Source organism: Phyllobates terribilis, unplaced genomic scaffold (assembly GCF_046119375.1).
Source record: "Phyllobates terribilis strain yellow unplaced genomic scaffold, ASM4611937v1 Scaffold_38__1_contigs__length_12584779, whole genome shotgun sequence".
In the NCBI taxonomy this organism is placed as follows: domain Eukaryota; kingdom Metazoa; phylum Chordata; class Amphibia; order Anura; family Dendrobatidae; genus Phyllobates; species Phyllobates terribilis.
Genome location: NW_027362798.1, coordinates 1816813 through 1837863, shown reverse-complemented (window position 1 = coordinate 1837863; position 21051 = coordinate 1816813). Strand labels below are relative to the sequence as shown.

Genomic DNA, 21051 nt, shown 5'->3' with positions numbered 1-21051 from the left:
TCCACGCGTTTTAGATCTGCATAACTCCACCTCTTTAAACACAGCACCTTCACCCCCTGCTGTTCCCACCCGCCTCAACACCGTTGGAAGGGAGGAGAACCAATTAAGGCGGGGGGTGGGGTGGAACGAGCAGCTGTCTACCCTTAGCAGGAGGGCTCCTGATTACATACCTCTCCTGCTGCTGCTGCTGCTGGCTGTCCAGCAGCAGACTGAAGGTGGCTGCTGCTGTGCACAGGTATATAAAGGCTCAGAGCCTATTATGACACGCGCAGCCAGCGTTCCATTGCCACATTCCATCTACTGCAGGCAGGATACCTGGCTGGCTGAATGTCGCTGAGAAGCTCACAGAGACCGCCATAAGCAACAGTTTAACAGAATGCCACAGACTAATCAACCAAACTTTTTGGGTTGGGTTCTCTTTTATAGTCTGCAGGCATTAAATGAAAGAAGTCAGTGTTCCAGCAGAAGGAGACAACGTTTCAGAAAAGGCATTGTAGCAAACCAAAAAAGAAATTTTAAGCGCAGCAGAGTAACCAGCGCACATACCTGTTAGCTCAGGTGAGTTTAAAAGGCTGCTGTTGATAACAAGGGCATTTGCTAAATAGATGGTGTGTGTGCAACAATATACTGAAAGGTCAATTATATTGTGCAGCTTATCTCACCACCTGTAGTTATTTAGGTGAAAGCTCCAAAATGCTTGCCTAATATGTCTGTTTATCCAAAAGGAAGTAAAAAGGGAGAGCTAGAAAGATAGCATTGCTTCACATTACATGGCAATGCAATGCACAGTTGCTGAAGTTGAACCAAAATGAGCTTGTAATCTGGCTTCTGCAACTTTGAACATGAAAAATCCAATGAGGAGAAGAAAAGCAAAGCCAAAGAGTCCATCCCAAAATCCGACAAACAAGCAAAATGAACAAAAAACATTGAATTCAATTCTTTCTGATTTTAGAAACTGCATTAAAGAAGGGGTGCACCGGTCCTGGAGATACTGCAATACCAGGTCAATGCGTGGAGTGGACAGAGCAAGCTCTTTTTCCATCTCCCTGTTCTAAAAATCCATTTAATATATGGTCCCCAGATAGGGGACGTATCAGATATTAAACTGATAAGAACAGATACTACACTTGATCTTAGCCAAAAGGCTGAGAAGCGATAACCAGAATTGGTTTCAAACTACGGAGCCACCCAAGGATCCTGAAAAGTCCATTTGTGGAGATGAGCTCCTGGACTCCCGTTAAGAAGACATGTTGTCAACCTCTAGATCCCTTACATGCCTGCACTTTTCGGCTTGCTGCTGCTGCAATCCACGCGTTTTAGATCTGCATAACTCCACCTCTTTAAACACAGCACCTTCACCCCCTGCTGTTCCCACCCGCCTCAACACCGTTGGAAGGGAGGAGAACCAATTAAGGCGGGGGGTGGGGTGGAACGAGCAGCTGTCTACCCTTAGCAGGAGGGCTCCTGATTACATACCTCTCCTGCTGCTGCTGCTGCTGGCTGTCCAGCAGCAGACTGAAGGTGGCTGCTGCTGTGCACAGGTATATAAAGGCTCAGAGCCTATTATGACACGCGCAGCCAGCGTTCCATTGCCACATTCCATCTACTGCAGGCAGGATACCTGGCTGGCTGAATGTCGCTGAGAAGCTCACAGAGACCGCCATAAGCAACAGTTTAACAGAATGCCACAGACTAATCAACCAAACTTTTTGGGTTGGGTTCTCTTTTATAGTCTGCAGGCATTAAATGAAAGAAGTCAGTGTTCCAGCAGAAGGAGACAACGTTTCAGAAAAGGCATTGTAGCAAACCAAAAAAGAAATTTTAAGCGCAGCAGAGTAACCAGCGCACATACCTGTTAGCTCAGGTGAGTTTAAAAGGCTGCTGTTGATAACAAGGGCATTTGCTAAATAGATGGTGTGTGTGCAACAATATACTGAAAGGTCAATTATATTGTGCAGCTTATCTCACCACCTGTAGTTATTTAGGTGAAAGCTCCAAAATGCTTGCCTAATATGTCTGTTTATCCAAAAGGAAGTAAAAAGGGAGAGCTAGAAAGATAGCATTGCATCACATTACATGGCAATGCAATGCACAGTTGCTGAAGTTGAACCAAAATGAGCTTGTAATCTGGCTTCTGCAACTTTGAACATGAAAAATCCAATGAGGAGAAGAAAAGCAAAGCCAAAGAGTCCATCCCAAAATCCGACAAACAAGCAAAATGAACAAAAAACATTGAATTCAATTCTTTCTGATTTTAGAAACTGCATTAAAGAAGGGGTGCACCGGTCCTGGAGATACTGCAATACCAGGTCAATGCGTGGAGTGGACAGAGCAAGCTCTTTTTCCATCTCCCTGTTCTAAAAATCCATTTAATATATGGTCCCCAGATAGGGGACGTATCAGATATTAAACTGATAAGAACAGATACTACACTTGATCTTAGCCAAAAGGCCGAGAAGCGATAACCAGAATTGGTTTCAAACTACGGAGCCACCCAAGGATCCTGAAAAGTCCATTTGTGGAGATGAGCTCCTGGACTCCCGTTAAGAAGACATGTTGTCAACCTCTAGATCCCTTACATGCCTGCACTTTTCGGCTTGCTGCTGCTGCAATCCACGCGTTTTAGATCTGCATAACTCCACCTCTTTAAACACAGCACCTTCACCCCCTGCTGTTCCCACCCGCCTCAACACCGTTGGAAGGGAGGAGAACCAATTAAGGCGGGGGGTGGGGTGGAACGAGCAGCTGTCTACCCTTAGCAGGAGGGCTCCTGATTACATACCTCTCCTGCTGCTGCTGCTGCTGGCTGTCCAGCAGCAGACTGAAGGTGGCTGCTGCTGTGCACAGGTATATAAAGGCTCAGAGCCTATTATGACACGCGCAGCCAGCGTTCCATTGCCACATTCCATCTACTGCAGGCAGGATACCTGGCTGGCTGAATGTCGCTGAGAAGCTCACAGAGACCGCCATAAGCAACAGTTTAACAGAATGCCACAGACTAATCAACCAAACTTTTTGGGTTGGGTTCTCTTTTATAGTCTGCAGGCATTAAATGAAAGAAGTCAGTGTTCCAGCAGAAGGAGACAACGTTTCAGAAAAGGCATTGTAGCAAACCAAAAAAGAAATTTTAAGCGCAGCAGAGTAACCAGCGCACATACCTGTTAGCTCAGGTGAGTTTAAAAGGCTGCTGTTGATAACAAGGGCATTTGCTAAATAGATGGTGTGTGTGCAACAATATACTGAAAGGTCAATTATATTGTGCAGCTTATCTCACCACCTGTAGTTATTTAGGTGAAAGCTCCAAAATGCTTGCCTAATATGTCTGTTTATCCAAAAGGAAGTAAAAAGGGAGAGCTAGAAAGATAGCATTGCATCACATTACATGGCAATGCAATGCACAGTTGCTGAAGTTGAACCAAAATGAGCTTGTAATCTGGCTTCTGCAACTTTGAACATGAAAAATCCAATGAGGAGAAGAAAAGCAAAGCCAAAGAGTCCATCCCAAAATCCGACAAACAAGCAAAATGAACAAAAAACATTGAATTCAATTCTTTCTGATTTTAGAAACTGCATTAAAGAAGGGGTGCACCGGTCCTGGAGATACTGCAATACCAGGTCAATGCGTGGAGTGGACAGAGCAAGCTCTTTTTCCATCTCCCTGTTCTAAAAATCCATTTAATATATGGTCCCCAGATAGGGGACGTATCAGATATTAAACTGATAAGAACAGATACTACACTTGATCTTAGCCAAAAGGCCGAGAAGCGATAACCAGAATTGGTTTCAAACTACGGAGCCACCCAAGGATCCTGAAAAGTCCATTTGTGGAGATGAGCTCCTGGACTCCCGTTAAGAAGACATGTTGTCAACCTCTAGATCCCTTACATGCCTGCACTTTTCGGCTTGCTGCTGCTGCAATCCACGCGTTTTAGATCTGCATAACTCCACCTCTTTAAACACAGCACCTTCACCCCCTGCTGTTCCCACCCGCCTCAACACCGTTGGAAGGGAGGAGAACCAATTAAGGCGGGGGGTGGGGTGGAACGAGCAGCTGTCTACCCTTAGCAGGAGGGCTCCTGATTACATACCTCTCCTGCTGCTGCTGCTGCTGCTGGCTGTCCAGCAGCAGACTGAAGGTGGCTGCTGCTGTGCACAGGTATATAAAGGCTCAGAGCCTATTATGACACGCGCAGCCAGCGTTCCATTGCCACATTCCATCTACTGCAGGCAGGATACCTGGCTGGCTGAATGTCGCTGAGAAGCTCACAGAGACCGCCATAAGCAACAGTTTAACAGAATGCCACAGACTAATCAACCAAACTTTTTGGGTTGGGTTCTCTTTTATAGTCTGCAGGCATTAAATGAAAGAAGTCAGTGTTCCAGCAGAAGGAGACAACGTTTCAGAAAAGGCATTGTAGCAAACCAAAAAAGAAATTTTAAGCGCAGCAGATTAACCAGTGCACATACCTGTTAGCTCAGGTGAGTTTAAAAGGCTGCTGTTGATAACAAGGGCATTTGCTAAATAGATGGTGTGTGTGCAACAATATACTGAAAGGTCAATTATATTGTGCAGCTTATCTCACCACCTGTAGTTATTTAGGTGAAAGCTCCAAAATGCTTGCCTAATATGTCTGTTTATCCAAAAGGAAGTAAAAAGGGAGAGCTAGAAAGATAGCATTGCATCACATTACATGGCAATGCAATGCACAGTTGCTGAAGTTGAACCAAAATGAGCTTGTAATCTGGCTTCTGCAACTTTGAACATGAAAAATCCAATGAGGAGAAGAAAAGCAAAGCCAAAGAGTCCATCCCAAAATCCGACAAACAAGCAAAATGAACAAAAAACATTGAATTCAATTCTTTCTGATTTTAGAAACTGCATTAAAGAAGGGGTGCACCGGTCCTGGAGATACTGCAATACCAGGTCAATGCGTGGAGTGGACAGAGCAAGCTCTTTTTCCATCTCCCTGTTCTAAAAATCCATTTAATATATGGTCCCCAGATAGGGGACGTATCAGATATTAAACTGATAAGAACAGATACTACACTTGATCTTAGCCAAAAGGCCGAGAAGCGATAACCAGAATTGGTTTCAAACTACGGAGCCACCCAAGGATCCTGAAAAGTCCATTTGTGGAGATGAGCTCCTGGACTCCCGTTAAGAAGACATGTTGTCAACCTCTAGATCCCTTACATGCCTGCAGTTTTCGGCTTGCTGCTGCTGCAATCCACGCGTTTTAGATCTGCATAACTCCACCTCTTTAAACACAGCACCTTCACCCCCTGCTGTTCCCACCCGCCTCAACACCGTTGGAAGGGAGGAGAACCAATTAAGGCGGGGGGTGGGGTGGAACGAGCAGCTGTCTACCCTTAGCAGGAGGGCTCCTGATTACATACCTCTCCTGCTGCTGCTGCTGCTGGCTTTCCAGCAGCAGACTGAAGGTGGCTGCTGCTGTGCACAGGTATATAAAGGCTCAGAGCCTATTATGACACGCGCAGCCAGCGTTCCATTGCCACATTCCATCTACTGCAGGCAGGATACCTGGCTGGCTGAATGTCGCTGAGAAGCTCACAGAGACCGCCATAAGCAACAGTTTAACAGAATGCCACAGACTAATCAACCAAACTTTTTGGGTTGGGTTCTCTTTTATAGTCTGCAGGCATTAAATGAAAGAAGTCAGTGTTCCAGCAGAAGGAGACAACGTTTCAGAAAAGGCATTGTAGCAAACCAAAAAAGAAATTTTAAGCGCAGCAGAGTAACCAGCGCACATACCTGTTAGCTCAGGTGAGTTTAAAAGGCTGCTGTTGATAACAAGGGCATTTGCTAAATAGATGGTGTGTGTGCAACAATATACTGAAAGGTCAATTATATTGTGCAGCTTATCTCACCACCTGTAGTTATTTAGGTGAAAACTCCAAAATGCTTGCCTAATATGTCTGTTTATCCAAAAGGAAGTAAAAAGGGAGAGCTAGAAAGATAGCATTGCATCACATTACATGGCAATGCAATGCACAGTTGCTGAAGTTGAACCAAAATGAGCTTGTAATCTGGCTTCTGCAACTTTGAACATGAAAAATCCAATGAGGAGAAGAAAAGCAAAGCCAAAGAGTCCATCCCAAAATCCGACAAACAAGCAAAATGAACAAAAAACATTGAATTCAATTCTTTCTGATTTTAGAAACTGCATTAAAGAAGGGGTGCACCGGTCCTGGAGATACTGCAATACCAGGTCAATGCGTGGAGTGGACAGAGCAAGCTCTTTTTCCATCTCCCTGTTCTAAAAATCCATTTAATATATGGTCCCCAGATAGGGGACGTATCAGATATTAAACTGATAAGAACAGATCCGTTTTCAAACAAGCTTTATTTAAATCAGACATACATCATAAATTACAAACAAATCACAAAGACTTGAATAAAATATGACATAAAACAAATACAAGGTCAGATTTAAAAAGCGCATAAAAGCATAAAAAGCATAAAACACAGTTTTGCATATAATTTGCATAAATAAATACATATGTCAAATGCAAACACCATAGCTTTTTAACTTTATCTTTTTACAATCAGGTAGTATGAAAACTTTTCACAAAGAACATATCCGATACAATATTTGAAACAAATCACAAATACTGGAATAAAATATGACATAAAACTAATACAGAGTCAGAATTAAAATGCACTTAAAAGCATAAAAAGCATAAAACACAGTTTTGCATATAATTTACATAAATAAATACATATTCCAAATTTGCAAACACCATAGCTTTTTTGCTTCATTGATTCCCATCTTTTTACAATCTCTCAGGTAGTATGTAAACATTTCACAAAGAGCAAGCCCAATACAATCTTTGACAGGAATAAATTCACGTTTAAACAATAATATATTGCGCACTTTCCATAAAGCTTCTTTTAAACAGTTTATTATAAGCCATGCGACTCGTGCTTGTTTCATGGTTGGGCATTTAATTATCCCATATATTATAATGTCACAATTAAGGGTTTGTATACCACATATCCATTTTAGGAGGGTGCCCACCGTCTGCCATAGCTCTTGTGCGTAGGGGCAATCCCACAGTAAATGAAACACTGACTCGTTTGGGGCGCATCTTTCTCTGGGACATCTAGCACTAGCCACCAGCCCCCTATGATGCTGAAAAGCTCTCGTAGGGAGACATTGGTGAACAACCTGCCAAGCTAAATCCTTTTGTGAGTTGCTAAGTGCAGGACAGGCCACGTTGTTCCACACCAGGCGGCACCTGGAGATGGAAAAATTAGACACATCCTCCATCTCCTCATGTCCCTTACAAATAACTGTTAACTTACGTTGATCAAATAAAAGCTGACGATCAACTTGGGTCAGATCATATTCTGAAATGACCTTCTCCAAGATCTTGTAATGCTTAGGGGGAGATAAGAGAAAAGGACAATTAACAGTCATACTGAAGTTCAACTTTCGGAAAAGAAACCCAGTTGTATATCTAAGAAAACAAGAGAAAGCCCCAACATTATTCAAGCTTTTGCAACAAAATACAAAAAACTTGATAAATAAAAACAATTTTAAATCAGGGAACCCTTTACCCCCATTTTTCTTGCTTTTACATACCACCTCCCTCCTCAATTTCTCCATTTTGGATCCCCACAGAAAATAAAACATGGGCTTCATAAGTCTTTTAAGATACAGAGAATTAGGGGGAAAAACCATAGCGGCATACAAAATGATAGGAAGCAAAACCATTTTAATTACAAGAATCTTGCCCTCCATTGTTAGTTTTCGAGTTTGCCATAAAGAGATCTTCTGATTTAATTTATTCAAAACCAAATCCCAGTTTTCAATACCATCATTAGCAGGATTAAACAAGACACCCAGGATCTTGATTCCTACTGTTTGTGTGGGAACCCTAGGCGGATCTGACTCCCATTGACCCATAATCATACAGTCACATTTATTTATATTCAACTTAAACCCAGACCCAGCACTAAAAATTTCAGTAATTAGAATTGCTCTGTTAATAGATGCTGAGCTAGTGCCATATACAGATATGTCATCCATATATCCAATGGCTTTAACTTGTTGTCCACCCCCACCCGGAATAAAAATGCCCCTAACCACCTTGTCCCGACGCAGCAGGCACAACAGTGGCTCAATGGAGCAGACAAATAAAAGTGGGGACATGGGGCAACCTTGTTTAACACCGGAAAGAAGCTCCACCTCTCTAGTTAAAAAACCATTGACTAAAATCCGAGCAGATGACTGTTTGTATAAAAGCGCATTTTTCTGAATAAAAGAATCAGGGAACCCCATCTTTCCCATAACTTTAAAAAGATAAAAGTGGGAGACCCTATCAAACGCTTTCATAAAATCCAAAGATAAAATAGCTAGTGGCTGTTTTCTATCTTTTTGAAACCAGATAAGATCACGAATTAGGTTTAGATGCTCCCAGATTGATCTCCCGGGGACACCACACACCTGATCTGGATGAATTACATTTTTAATAACTGCTTTAAGACGACCAGCAACAACTTTAGCTAAAATCTTGTAGTCTGTATTTAATAGTGAAATAGGCCTCCAATTCTCCAACTTTGATTTATCACCTTTCTTAAAAATTAATGTAATCATACTTTTACGCCATGAATATGGTAATAAATCAGCCTTAGAGGCTTCACAAACTACTTGTATAAAATCCTCCTTAATTAGATCCCAAAAGCAAAGATAAAATTCAATAGGAAGGCCATCTGATCCAGGAGCCTTACCTTTATTAAAACTCTTAAGGGTCTCTTCAATTTCACTGGGTAAAAGTTCTTTAGCTAAAAAAATCTGGTCATCTTTATTTAAAAACTGGGATAAAACATTAAGATTCTCTGTAAAAGCAGGTTCATCAACATTTTTAATACTAAAAAGATCTCGATAAAAATTAGCAGTATGCTCTAAAATGCCCTCAGTGGAAGATTGTCCTTCTAGCTCAGTAATCACTTGTTTTTTGTCACTCATTTTTTTAAAGAAAAACCTTGAGCAGGTCTCACCCTCTTCCAAATATTTCACACGGGTATTAAATATAATTTCTTTACCCTTTTGTTCCAGGAATTTTTGGATTTCTGTCTGGATCTTGGCAATCTCATCATCCACACCAGGTACTCCCCACCCCTTAAGCTTAAGGAGAGTTTGCATCCTGACTAGTGTTGAGCATTCCGATACTGAAATATCGGGTATCGGCCGATATTCGCGGTATCGGAATTCCGATACTTAATTCCGATACTATTGCAATATCGTATACCGGAATCGGAAGTTCCCATAATGCAATGAGACATTTTCATTTTATTCAGCCAATGAGGATCCTAAGAAGTGTGGGCACATCCTGTTAGGCATGTAGGCATCTTAACTAATGGCATGGCTGTGATTGGCTGCTGAAATGATGTCATGATGCACTACAAAAGCCACCGCCGCCATTTTGAGCTCACTCTGCTGTGAATTCAGTTAGGGATAGGACGCTGTTGTTCTGAGGGACAGTTTTAGCTACCTATTTGCTCTATACTGCTTTACCCAAGCTACTTTCTAAATCACTGTGCCTTGCAGTGCTAGTGCACAGTTCCCTGTGCTGTTCACCGCTATCTGCAAGGTCTGTGTGTGTGAGTGCAGCTCACCCTGTAGTGTGTGCTTCAGCCAAGTCTGGTTGTAGTGCACTCAGTGTGTGTCACTGCCTCATACATTGTCCTTTTTTGCCAATTCATAATTTTTCCTGATATCTCCTATTAGTGTGGTGGTTCCATCTGTATTCAGCTAAATTGGTTCCAAACACACTATATAGGAGTAGATAGATAAATTTTTTTCCGTCTTGCAGCACTAGTGCACAGTGCTCTGCATCTGTACTGTTCACCGCTGTCTGCAAGGTCTGGTGTGTGAGTGCAGCTCACCCTGTAGTGTGTGCTTCAACCCCGTCTGGTTGTAGTGCACTCAGTGTGTGTCACTGCCTCATACATTGTCCTTTATTGCCAATTCATAATTTTTCCTGATATCTCCTATTAGTGTGGTGGTTCCATCTGTATTTAGCTAAATTGGTTCCAAACACACTATATAGGAGTAGATAGAGAATTTTTTTTCCGTCTTGCAGCACTAGTGCACAGTGCTCTGCATCTGTACTGTTCACCGCTGTCTGCAAGGTCTGGTGTGTGAGTGCAGCTCACCCTGTAGTGTGTGCTTCAACCCCGTCTGGTTGTAGTGCACTCAGTGTGTGTCACTGCCTCATACATTGTCCTTTATTGCCAATTCATAATTTTTCCTGATATCTCCTATTAGTGTAGTGGTTCCATCCATATTCAGCTAAATTGATTCCAAACACACTATATAGGAGTAGATAGAGGAGCCTTTCTGCAGCATTGGGCCCTGCAGCCCCAGCCAGATTAGTATTAGCCTATTTTTTGCAGCCTCATCTATTGCATTGTAGGTTACCTTCCTACATTGTAATAGCTACAAAAAGTTTGTGATACTATCGTTATTACATCTTTAGGCACATCCAGTGTCTTTTTGTGACAAAAAAAACCTAAATAAAGTTCACCAAACACTCCACTTTACAGTTGTGTAGGCCACATTAGCTCATATTAAAGTCTAGTCCACACTTTATAAAATTAGTGTTTCTTATACCTGTTAGCAGCTGTTCAGGAATAAGCACACTAAGCCCTTAGTACTTTTCTGCCTATCTTTATCAGTCTACCAAGATGAAGAAGGCAGGGAGTAAGGCATGTGGTCGTGGTCGTGGGCGTGGGCGTGGAGTTTCTGCAGGGAGAGGACGTGAGGATTCTGTGCCTGCAGGGAGAGGACGTGGGGATTCTGTGCCTGCTGCGGGCACCAGTGACTCAGCATCCCCCAGTTTTACCAGGGAACAGTCCTTTATGCGCAGCTTTGTAGGAGCTAGCCGTACCCCACTGCTGCGCGAGGACCAAATTGAAGCCGTTGTCGGATGGATGGCAGCTAACGCATCGACTTCAATTAGTTCCAGATCCTCTCAGGTCCTGAGCACTGAAGAGCACCCATCTGTCTCTTCACCACCTGCCAAATTGCCCAGGCAGTCAGAGAGCCCTGGACAGGAGCCATCTCTACTTCTGTTCTCTGAATCTCTTGGCTTGGAAAGAGGGGGCCAGCCAAGCAGAATTCGAGAATTTGAAGAAGAGGTAGTATGCAGTGATGCGCAACCGTTTTGTCTCTCTGAATCTGAAGAGGCGGGTGGGCCAGTGCCTATGGTCAGCAGCACACCTCAGTACGCATCTGATGATGAGACTCAGGTGCCACTTTCTGGTGCGTACTGTGCTGTCGAGACTACCCAGGAGAAGCAGTTGTTTGAAGAGGGTGGTGTAGATGATGAGGTCCTTGACCCATCATGGCGTGAGGGACAGGAAGGTGGTGGGAGCAGCTCTGAGGAAGAGATTCCCCGAACGGCCCAAAAAGGAGGGAGAGGGAGGGGGCAGACTTGGTTGCCTGTAGCCTCCACTTCGGCACCCATTAGGAGCATGGCTCTTCCAAAATCCAAAGCGGGCGCTCTCAAGACTTGCAGTGCCTGGTCCTTTTTTGACACAGTTGCAGATGACATTTGCTTTGTCAAATGCAAGCTGTGTAATCAGAAGGTGAAAAGAGGGAAAAGTGTCAGCAACCTCAATACCACAAATATGTGGAAACATGTGCGGACCAAGCACGTGGTGGAGTTACACAAACACACTGAAGACCTAGGCCAACCTACAGCGCCACCTACCACCTCTTCAGCTCGTGTTGTAGCCTCTTCCTCCAGCTCACACACAGCTGGTTCGGCTTCCTCACAGGATCGCCATGGAAGAATCTCTGGCACTGTTGTACAGAGACACAGTGTAATTCCACCCACAGCACCACTTTCCCAGTCATCCTCACACTCCCAGGCCAGTCTACAGCCATCGTTAGCACAGGCATGGGAGAAAAGGCGCCCATACTCGGCAAACCACCCCCGAGCACAGGCTCTGAATGCTGGCATTGCTAAACTACTGGCCCTTGAAATGCTATCATTCAGGCTGGTGGAGACTGACACATTCCGTAACTTTATGGCATTGGCAGTCCCACAATACAACGTGCCCAGCCGCTTTTATTTCAGCAGGCAAGCCGTCCCTGCCCTGCAACATCATGTGGAGGGAAAAATTAAACATGCGCTACAAAACGCCGTCAGTAGCAAGGTCCACCTGACCACTGATGCGTGGACCAGTAAGCATGGACAGGGACGATACCTTTCCCTCACTGCCCATTGGGTAAATGTTGTGGAGCCGGGTACAGATCTTGAGAGTGGCGCTGTACGTGTTCTGCCAACTCCAAGGATTGCAGGAATCCAGTCTGTACACATTGACTCCTCCTCATACTCCAGTTCCTCTGAATCAGCGCTGCAGGAGCCGTCACGGTCTACCTCCACATCGACCCGTGAACGGTTACCTGTTATGATGACCGATATGAGCACAGCCGTGGCCAAACGTCAACAGGCCGTATTAAAATTAATTTCTTTGGGGAATCGAAGCCACACAGCGCAGGAGCTCTGGAATGCCATCAAGCAGCAGAGTGACGTGTGGTTTGTGCCAGCGAATCTCCAGCCAGGCATGGTAGTGTGTGACAATGGCCGAAATCTGGTGGCAGCTCTGGGCCTAGGCAACCTCACTCACATCCCATGTCTGGCACATGTGCTCAACTTGGTCGTGCAGAGTTTTTTGAGGGACTATCCGGATCTTGATGCACTGCTTCACAAGGTCCGCATAGAGTGCGCTCACTTGCGGCGTTCCAGCAATGCAAGATCACGCATTGCAGCTCTGCAGCGCCGATTATGTCTTCCGGAACATCGCATCATATGTGACCTACCCACCAGGTGGAATTCAACGTTACATATGTTGGAGAGGTTGTGTGAGCAGCAGGCAGCAGTAATGGAGTACCAGCTGCAGCAGGCGCAAACAAGTCGCAGTGCGCGCCGTTCACACTTCACCACCACTGAGTGGGCCTCTATGAAGGACATTTGCCACGTTTTGCGTGCCTTCGATTATTCCACGCGGATGGCGAGTGCAGATGATGCACTAGTCAGCATGACTATCCCCCTTATCTGCCTGCTTGAAAAAACACTGCAAGCACTAAGGGACGAGGTTTTGGAAGAGGTGGAGGATGAGGAGTCACAAATGCCATCTGCTTCTCTACAGTCTGCGCAACGTGGTTCCTCACAAAGGCCTAGGCAGGGGACACTTTGTGAGGAGGATGAGGAGGAGTCAATGGATGAGGAAGACATCTGTCCAGAGGAGGGAGGTACACAATGCTCTAGTAGTCAGTATCTAGAGCGAGGGTGGGGTGATGCAGAGCAGGCAGAGATCACGCCTCAAGCAGGGGACAGCGTTTCTTGGCCAGTTGGCAGTCTGCAGCACATGGTTGATTTCATGCTGCAGTGCCTCAGAAACGACCGCCGCATCGCCCACATTCTCAACACGGCTGATTATTGGGTGTCCACCCTCCTAGATCCTCGCTACCGGGACAACTTACAAAGCCTCATAACACCATTGAACCGGGAGCGTAAAATGCGGGAGTACCAAGACGCACTGGTGCATTCCATCATGTTCTCCATTCCAACCGAGAGCAGTGCTGCTAGTGCTTTACAAAGCAGCTCAGTGCGTCGAGGCAGTGGAGGAAGCTCTGCACAAAGAGGGAGCAGAAGCAGCGCCTCAGCACAAGGCAAGACCAGTATGGCCGAAATGTGGCAAAGTTTTGTGTCCCCGCCGCCACAAATGTCTACACCATCACAGACAGCTCCAGTCAGCAGGAGGCAACGTTTCCGTCAGATGGTGACAGACTACATGTCTTGCCCTCTTAGTGTACTCCCAGACGGCTCTTCTCCCTTCAAGTTTTGGGTCTGTAAGCTGGATACATGGCCAGAGCTTAGTCAGTATGCACTGGAGGTGCTAGCTTGCCCTGCTGCTAGTGTATTATCGGAACGCGTCTTTAGTGCCGCAGGTGGTGTACTAACAGACCGTCGCATGCGACTATCCTCCGATAACGTTGACCGGCTTACTTTTCTCAAAATGAACAAGGCCTGGATCTCTCATGAATTTGCCAGTCCTCTTCCAGAATAAATAATTGGTTGGCAACAGTATCCAGGTCTCCTGTTCTGTTCATGTTTCTACCACCTGAACTGTAATCCCTGAGCTCCAACACCGCCAGTTGGCGCTCGGAAGTGCCGTCTGCACAGTCAACACTTGCTGCCGTGTTATTGGGGTTCAGTAACGTCAGCTGTTCTCCTGCTGTGCGGACGGCAATTTCTCCTGATTTGTCCACATCCACTGTACTACACATTTTAAAGTTGCTCCAATTACTCCTCTGGCTCCTCTGTTTTCATTCTTATCCCTGGGCTCCAGCACCGCCAGTTGGCGCTCGGAAGTGCTGTCTGCACAGTCAACACTTGCTACCATGTTATTGGGGTTCAGTAACGTCAGCTGTTCCCCTGCTGTGCGGACGGCAATTTCTCCTGCTCTGTCCACATTCTCACTACTACAGATTTTAAAGTTGCTCCAATTACACCTCTGGCTCCTCTGTTTTCAGTATTATCCCTGAGCTCCAACACCGCCAGTTGGCGCACGGAAGTGCCGTCTGCACAGTCAACACTTGCTGCCGTGTTATTGGGGTTCAGTAACGTCAGCTGTTCTCCTGCTGTGCGGACGGCAATTTCTCCTGCTTTGTCCAAATCCACTGTACTACACATTTTAAAGTTGCTCGAATTACACCTCTGGCTCCTCTGTTTTCATTCTTATCCCTGGGCTCCAGCACCGCCAGTTGGCGCTCGGAAGTGCCGTCTGCACAGTCAACACTTGCTGCCGTGTTATTGGGGTTCAGTAACGTCAGCTGTTCTCCTGCTGTGCGGACGGCAATTTCTCCTGCTTTGTCCACATCCACTGTACTACACATTTTAAAGTTGCTCGAATTACACCTCTGGCTCCTCTGTTTTCATTCTTATCCCTGGGCTCCAGCACCGCCAGTTGGCGCTCGGAAGTGCCGTCTGCACAGTCAACACTTGCTACCATGTTATTGGGGTTCAGTAACGTCAGCTGTTCCCCTGCTGTGTTCACGGCAATTTCTCCTGCTCTGTCCATATTCACTGTGCTACTTATTTAAAACTTGCTCCAATTACACCTCTGGCTCCTCCGTTTTTAGTATTTACCCTGGGCTCCAACACCGCCAGTTGGCGCTCGGAAGTGCTGTCTGCACAGTCAACACTTGCTGCCGTGTTATTGGGGTTCAGTAACGTCAGCTGTTCCCCTGCTGTGCGGACGGCAATTTCTCCTGCTCTGTCCACATTCTCACTACTACAGATTTTAAAGTTGCTCGAATTACACCTCTGGCTCCTCTGTTTTCATTCTTATCCCTGGGCTCCAGCACCGCCAGTTGGCGCTCGGAAGTGCCGTCTGCACAGTCAACACTTGCTACCATGTTATTGGGGTTCAGTAACGTCAGCTGTTCCCCTGCTGTGTTCACGGCAATTTCTCCTGCTCTGTCCATATTCACTGTGCTACTTATTTAAAACTTGCTCCAATTACACCTCTGGCTCCTCCGTTTTTAGTATTTACCCTGGGCTCCAACACCGCCAGTTGGCGCTCGGAAGTGCTGTCTGCACAGTCAACACTTGCTGCCGTGTTATTGGGGTTCAGTAACGTCAGCTGTTCCCCTGCTGTGCGGACGGCAATTTCTCCTGCTCTGTCCACATTCTCACTACTACAGATTTTAAAGTTGCTCGAATTACACCTCTGGCTCCTCTGTTTTCATTCTTATCCCTGGGCTCCAGCACCGCCAGTTGGCGCTCGGAAGTGCCGTCTGCACAGTCAACACTTGCTGCGGTGTTATTGGGGTTCGGTAACGTCAGCTGTTCCCCTGCTGTGCGGACGGCAATTTCTCCTGCTCTGTCCACATTCTCACTACTACAGATTTTAAAGTTGCTCCAATTACACCTCTGGCTCCTCTGTTTTCATTCTTATCCCTGGGCTCCAGCACCGCCAGTTGGCGCTCGGAAGTGCCGTCTGCACAGTCAACACTTGCTGCCGTGTTATTGGGGTTCAGTAACGTCAGCTGTTCTCCTGCTGTGCGGACGGCAATTTCTCCTGATTTGTCCACATCCACTGTACTACACATTTTAAAGTTGCTCCAATTACTCCTCTGGCTCCTCTGTTTTCATTCTTATCCCTGAGCTCCAGCACCGCCAGTTGGCGCTCGGAAGTGCCGTCTGCACAGTCAACACTTGCTGCCGTGTTATTGGGGTTCAGTAACGTCAGCTGTTCTCCTGCTGTGCGGACGGCAATTTCTCCTGATTTGTCCACATCCACTGTACTACACATTTTAAAGTTGCTCCAATTACTCCTCTGGCTCCTCTGTTTTCATTCTTATCCCTGGGCTCCAGCACCGCCAGTTGGCGCTCGGAAGTGCTGTCTGCACAGTCAACACTTGCTACCATGTTATTGGGGTTCAGTAACGTCAGCTGTTCCCCTGCTGTGCGGACGGCAATTTCTCCTGCTCTGTCCACATTCTCACTACTACAGATTTTAAAGTTGCTCCAATTACACCTCTGGCTCCTCTGTTTTCATTCTTATCCCTGGGCTCCAGCACCGCCAGTTGGCGCTCGGAAGTGCCGTCTGCACAGTCAACACTTGCTGCGGTGTTATTGGGGTTCGGTAACGTCAGCTGTTCCCCTGCTGTGTTCACGGCAATTTCTCCTGCTCTGTCCATATTCACTGTGCTACTTATTTAAAACTTGCTCCAATTACACCTCTGGCTCCTCCGTTTTTAGTATTTACCCTGGGCTCCAACACCGCCAGTTGGCGCTCGGAAGTGCTGTCTGCACAGTCAACACTTGCTGCCGTGTTATTGGGGTTCAGTAACGTCAGCTGTTCTCCTGCTGTGCGGACGGCAATTTCTCCTGCTTTGTCCACATCCACTGTACTACACATTTTAAAGTTGCTCGAATTACACCTCTGGCTCCTCTGTTTTCATTCTTATCCCTGGGCTCCAGCACCGCCAGTTGGCGCTCGGAAGTGCCGTCTGCACAGTCAACACTTGCTGCGGTGTTATTGGGGTTCGGTAACGTCAGCTGTTCCCCTGCTGTGTTCACGGCAATTTCTCCTGCTCTGTCCATATTCACTGTGCTACTTATTTAAAACTTGCTCCAATTACACCTCTGGCTCCTCCGTTTTTAGTATTTACCCTGGGCTCCAATACCGCTAGTTGCTGCTCAGAAGTGCCGTCTGCACAGTCAACGCTTGCTCCAGTGTTATTGGGATTCAGTAACGTCAGCTGATCCCCAGCTGTGTGTCCGGCAAATTCTCCTGCTTTGTCCACATCCACTGTAGTACAGATTTAAAACCTCCTCCAAATACACCTCTGGCTCTTCTGTTTTTAGTATTTACCCTGGGCTCCAGCACCGCCAGCTGGTTCTCGGCAGTTCCATTGGCTCTTGTACCTTCTGCTACCCATCCGGGTTCCAGTACCGTCAGCTGGTTCTCGGCAGTGTCTTTGGCACGGGTACTCCCTCCTGCCCAGCCTGGTTCCAGCACGCCAGCTGTTTCCGGGTAGTGTCAACGTCACTTTGCCTCCAATGCGTTGTCCTGTCGTGTTGCGGTCGGGTTAGCCGACTCTATGGTGCCTGCAGTTTAGGTGACTCCTATGTGGGCTGCGGGATCTGGCAATGAAGGCTGGTTCCATAGTGCCAATAGGACAAGCACCCTCTGTAGGACTGTGGGTTTTGGTAACTGCGGCCGGCTCGCGGCCTTGAACTTTTTTTTTACATGGGTACCTTCTGCTACCCATCCGGGTTCCAGTACCGTCAGCTGGTTCTCGGCAGTGCCTTTGGATTAGGTGCCTCCTTCTCGGTATCCAAGTTCCACCAACGTCTGCTGGTCCTTGGTAGTGCTTTCTGGCACAGGTACCTCCTGCTTAGTAACCGAGTTCCAGTAACATCAGCTGGTCCTCGGTAGTTCCATTGGCTCTTGTACCTTCTGCTACCCATCCGGGTTCCAGTACCGTCAGCTGGTCCTCGGTAGTTCCATTTGCTCTTGTATCTTCTGCTACCCATCCGGGTTCCAGTACCGTCAGCTGGTCCTCGGTAGTTCCATTTGCTCTTGTATCTTCTGCTACCCATCCGGGTTCCAGTACCGTCAGCTGGTTCTCGGCAGTGCTTTTGGATTAGGTGCCTCCTTCTCGGTATCCAAGTTCCACCAACGTCTGCTGGTCCTTGGTAGTGCTTTCTGGCACAGGTACCTCCTGCTTAGTAACCGAGTTCCAGTAACATCAGCTGGTCCTCGGTAGTTCCATTGGCTCTTGTACCTTCTGCTACCCATCCGGGTTCCAGTACCGTCAGCTGGTCCTCGGTAGTTCCATTTGCTCTTGTATCTTCTGCTACCCATCCGGGTTCCAGTACCGTCAGCTGGTTCTCGGCAGTGCCTTTGGATTAGGTGCCTCCTTCTCGGTATCCAAGTTCCACCAACGTCTGCTGGTCCTTGGTAGTGCTTTCTGGCACAGGTACCTCCTGCTTAGTAACCGAGTTCCAGTAACATCAGCTGGTCCTCGGTAGTTCCATTGGCTCTTGTACCTTCTGCTACCCATCCGGGTTCCAGTACCGTCAGCTGGTCCTCGGTAGTTCCATTTGCTCTTGTATCTTCTGCTACCCATCCGGGTTCCAGTACCGTCAGCTGGTTCTCGGCAGTGCCTTTGGATTAGATGCCTCCTTCTCGGTATCCAAGTTCCACCAACGTCTGCTGGTCCTTGGTAGTGCTTTCTGGCACAGGTACCTCCTGCTTAGTAACCGAGTTCCAGTAACATCAGCTGGTCCTCGGTAGTTCCATTGGCTCTTGTACCTTCTGCTACCCATCCGGGTTCCAGTACCGTCAGCTGGTCCTCGGTAGTTCCATTTGCTCTTGTATCTTCTGCTACCCATCCGGGTTCCAGTACCGTCAGCTGGTTCTCGGCAGTGTCTTTGGCACGGGTACTCCCTCCTGCCCAGCCTGGTTCCAGCACGCCAGCTGTTTCCGGGTAGTGTCAACGTCACTTTGCCTCCAATGCGTTGTCCTGTCGTGTTGCGGTCGGGTTAGCCGACTCTATGGTGCCTGCAGTTTAGGTGACTCCTATGTGGGCTGCGGGATCTGGCAATGAAGGCTGGTTCCATAGTGCCAATAGGACAAGCACCCTCTGTAGGACTGTGGGTTTTGGTAACTGCGGCCGGCTCGCGGCCTTGAACTTTTTTTTTACATGGGTACCTTCTGCTACCCATCCGGGTTCCAGTACCGTCAGCTGGTTCTCGGCAGTGCCTTTGGATTAGGTGCCTCCTTCTCGGTATCCAAGTTCCACCAACGTCTGCTGGTCCTTGGTAGTGCTTTCTGGCACAGGTACCTCCTGCTTAGTAACCGAGTTCCAGTAACATCAGCTGGTCCTCGGTAGTTCCATTGGCTCTTGTACCTTCTGCTACCCATCCGGGTTCCAGTAACATCAGCTGGTCCTCGGTAGTTCCATTGGCTCTTGTACCTTCTGCTACCCATCCGGGTTCCAGTACCGTCAGCTGGTTCTCGGCAGTGCCTTTGGATTAGGTGCCTCCTTCTCGGTATCCAAGTTCCACCAACGTCTGCTGGTCCTTGGTAGTGCTTTCTGGCACAGGTACCTCCTGCTTAGTAACCGAGTTCCAGTAACATCAGCTGGTCCTCGGTAGTTCCATTGGCTCTTGTACCTTCTGCTATCCATCCGGGTTCCAGTACCGTCAGCTGGTCCTCGGTAGTTCCTCAGCTTTCTTGTACCTTCTGCTACATTTCCAAGTTCAAGCTTTTTGAAATGGTTCTTGGTAATCACTCTGGATCTCCCTGACGAGGACCCTGAAGACGAGGACCCTGAAGACCAACCCTAAGAAGACGAGGACCCCGAAGACAATGACCCTGAAGACGAGGACCCTGAAGACCACCCCGAAGAAGACGAGGACCCTGAAGACCACCCCGAAGAAGACGAGGACCCTGAAGACCACCCCGAAGAAGACGAGGACCCCGAAGACGAGGACCCAGAAGACCAACCCGAAGAAGACGAGGACCCCGAAGACGAGGACCCCCGAAGACGACGACCCTGAAGACCACCCCGAAGAAGACCAAGAAGATGACCCTGAAGAAGTTGACCAAGAAGACAAAGAAGAGAAGACAAGCACCAAGATACAGAAAAACAAGAGACAGAAAACCAAGAAGCAGAAATACAAGAAGCTGCAGAACAAAAAGCGGAAGAACATTAAGCATAAGACTAAAAATCAGAGCAAAAGATAATATCTAAATTATAAGCAGAAGATGACTAAGCAGTGTATGGGGGTGAGTCCGTTCCTCCTCGTGGTGCCCCTGGAAAAGACCTGCTGCTGCAGGCCAAACTGAACGCGGACAAATCCTGTTGTAAATCTTTTGTGACGGGCAGAACGAAAGGTGTAATGTCCAACCTTTTATAGATAACAACTACAGGAATGCCTGTCACAAATAAGAATATGATGAAGAAGAAGAATATGAAGAAGATGAAGAAGTAGAATATGAAGAATGTAAAAAAAAGAATAATACGAAGAAGGTGAAGAAGAAGAAGGTGAAGAAGAAGTGGATGAAAAAGATGCTGAGGATGATGAAGGAGAAAGTGTGGGAGAAGTAAAAAAGAAGGTGAAGAGCATGGAAGTAGTGAAACATAAATATCTGACAAAATATAAAAATACTTAACATAGTTAATATTTCCGTAACTCAGAACATAATAAAAAAATATTAATTCCTGCTATTCCATTTGACTGGGCTAAACCTCTATGCCTTTATTGTCTCCCCCACCTCCCCCAATACATTCTACATTATTCTTAGTTGTTTTCCTTCATGTAGAAATAACCTACAAGGAAAGAAAGGGTTTATTTTAATTCCGATATTTATGTCCCATTGACTTGCATTGGTTTCCGGTATCGGAATCGGCGATATCCGATACTTTTTCGGTATCGGTCCGATCCAATCCGATCCGATATTTCCCGATATCGGAAGGTATCGCTCAACAC

At 46.7% G+C, this 21051-nt stretch overlaps 4 non-coding genes and 1 pseudogene across 4 annotated transcripts; all 5 read right to left on the bottom strand.

Annotated features, from left to right (window-relative positions):
- Positions 1–966: 966 nt before the first annotated feature.
- LOC141183154 (U2 spliceosomal RNA) lies at positions 967–1157 on the bottom strand. Its single transcript, XR_012258158.1, has one exon. It is a non-coding gene; the product is annotated as a U2 spliceosomal RNA (small nuclear RNA).
- Positions 1158–2272: 1115 nt separating this feature from the next.
- LOC141183806 (U2 spliceosomal RNA) lies at positions 2273–2463 on the bottom strand. Its single transcript, XR_012258623.1, has one exon. It is a non-coding gene; the product is annotated as a U2 spliceosomal RNA (small nuclear RNA).
- Positions 2464–3578: 1115 nt separating this feature from the next.
- LOC141183805 (U2 spliceosomal RNA) lies at positions 3579–3769 on the bottom strand. Its single transcript, XR_012258622.1, has one exon. It is a non-coding gene; the product is annotated as a U2 spliceosomal RNA (small nuclear RNA).
- A 1118-nt stretch (positions 3770–4887) lies between these two features.
- Positions 4888–5078, bottom strand: LOC141183803 (U2 spliceosomal RNA). The gene has a single exon (XR_012258621.1). It is a non-coding gene; the product is annotated as a U2 spliceosomal RNA (small nuclear RNA).
- Positions 5079–6193: 1115 nt separating this feature from the next.
- On the bottom strand, positions 6194–6366 carry LOC141183367 (U2 spliceosomal RNA; annotated as a pseudogene).
- Between the last annotated feature and the right edge of the window lie 14685 nt (positions 6367–21051).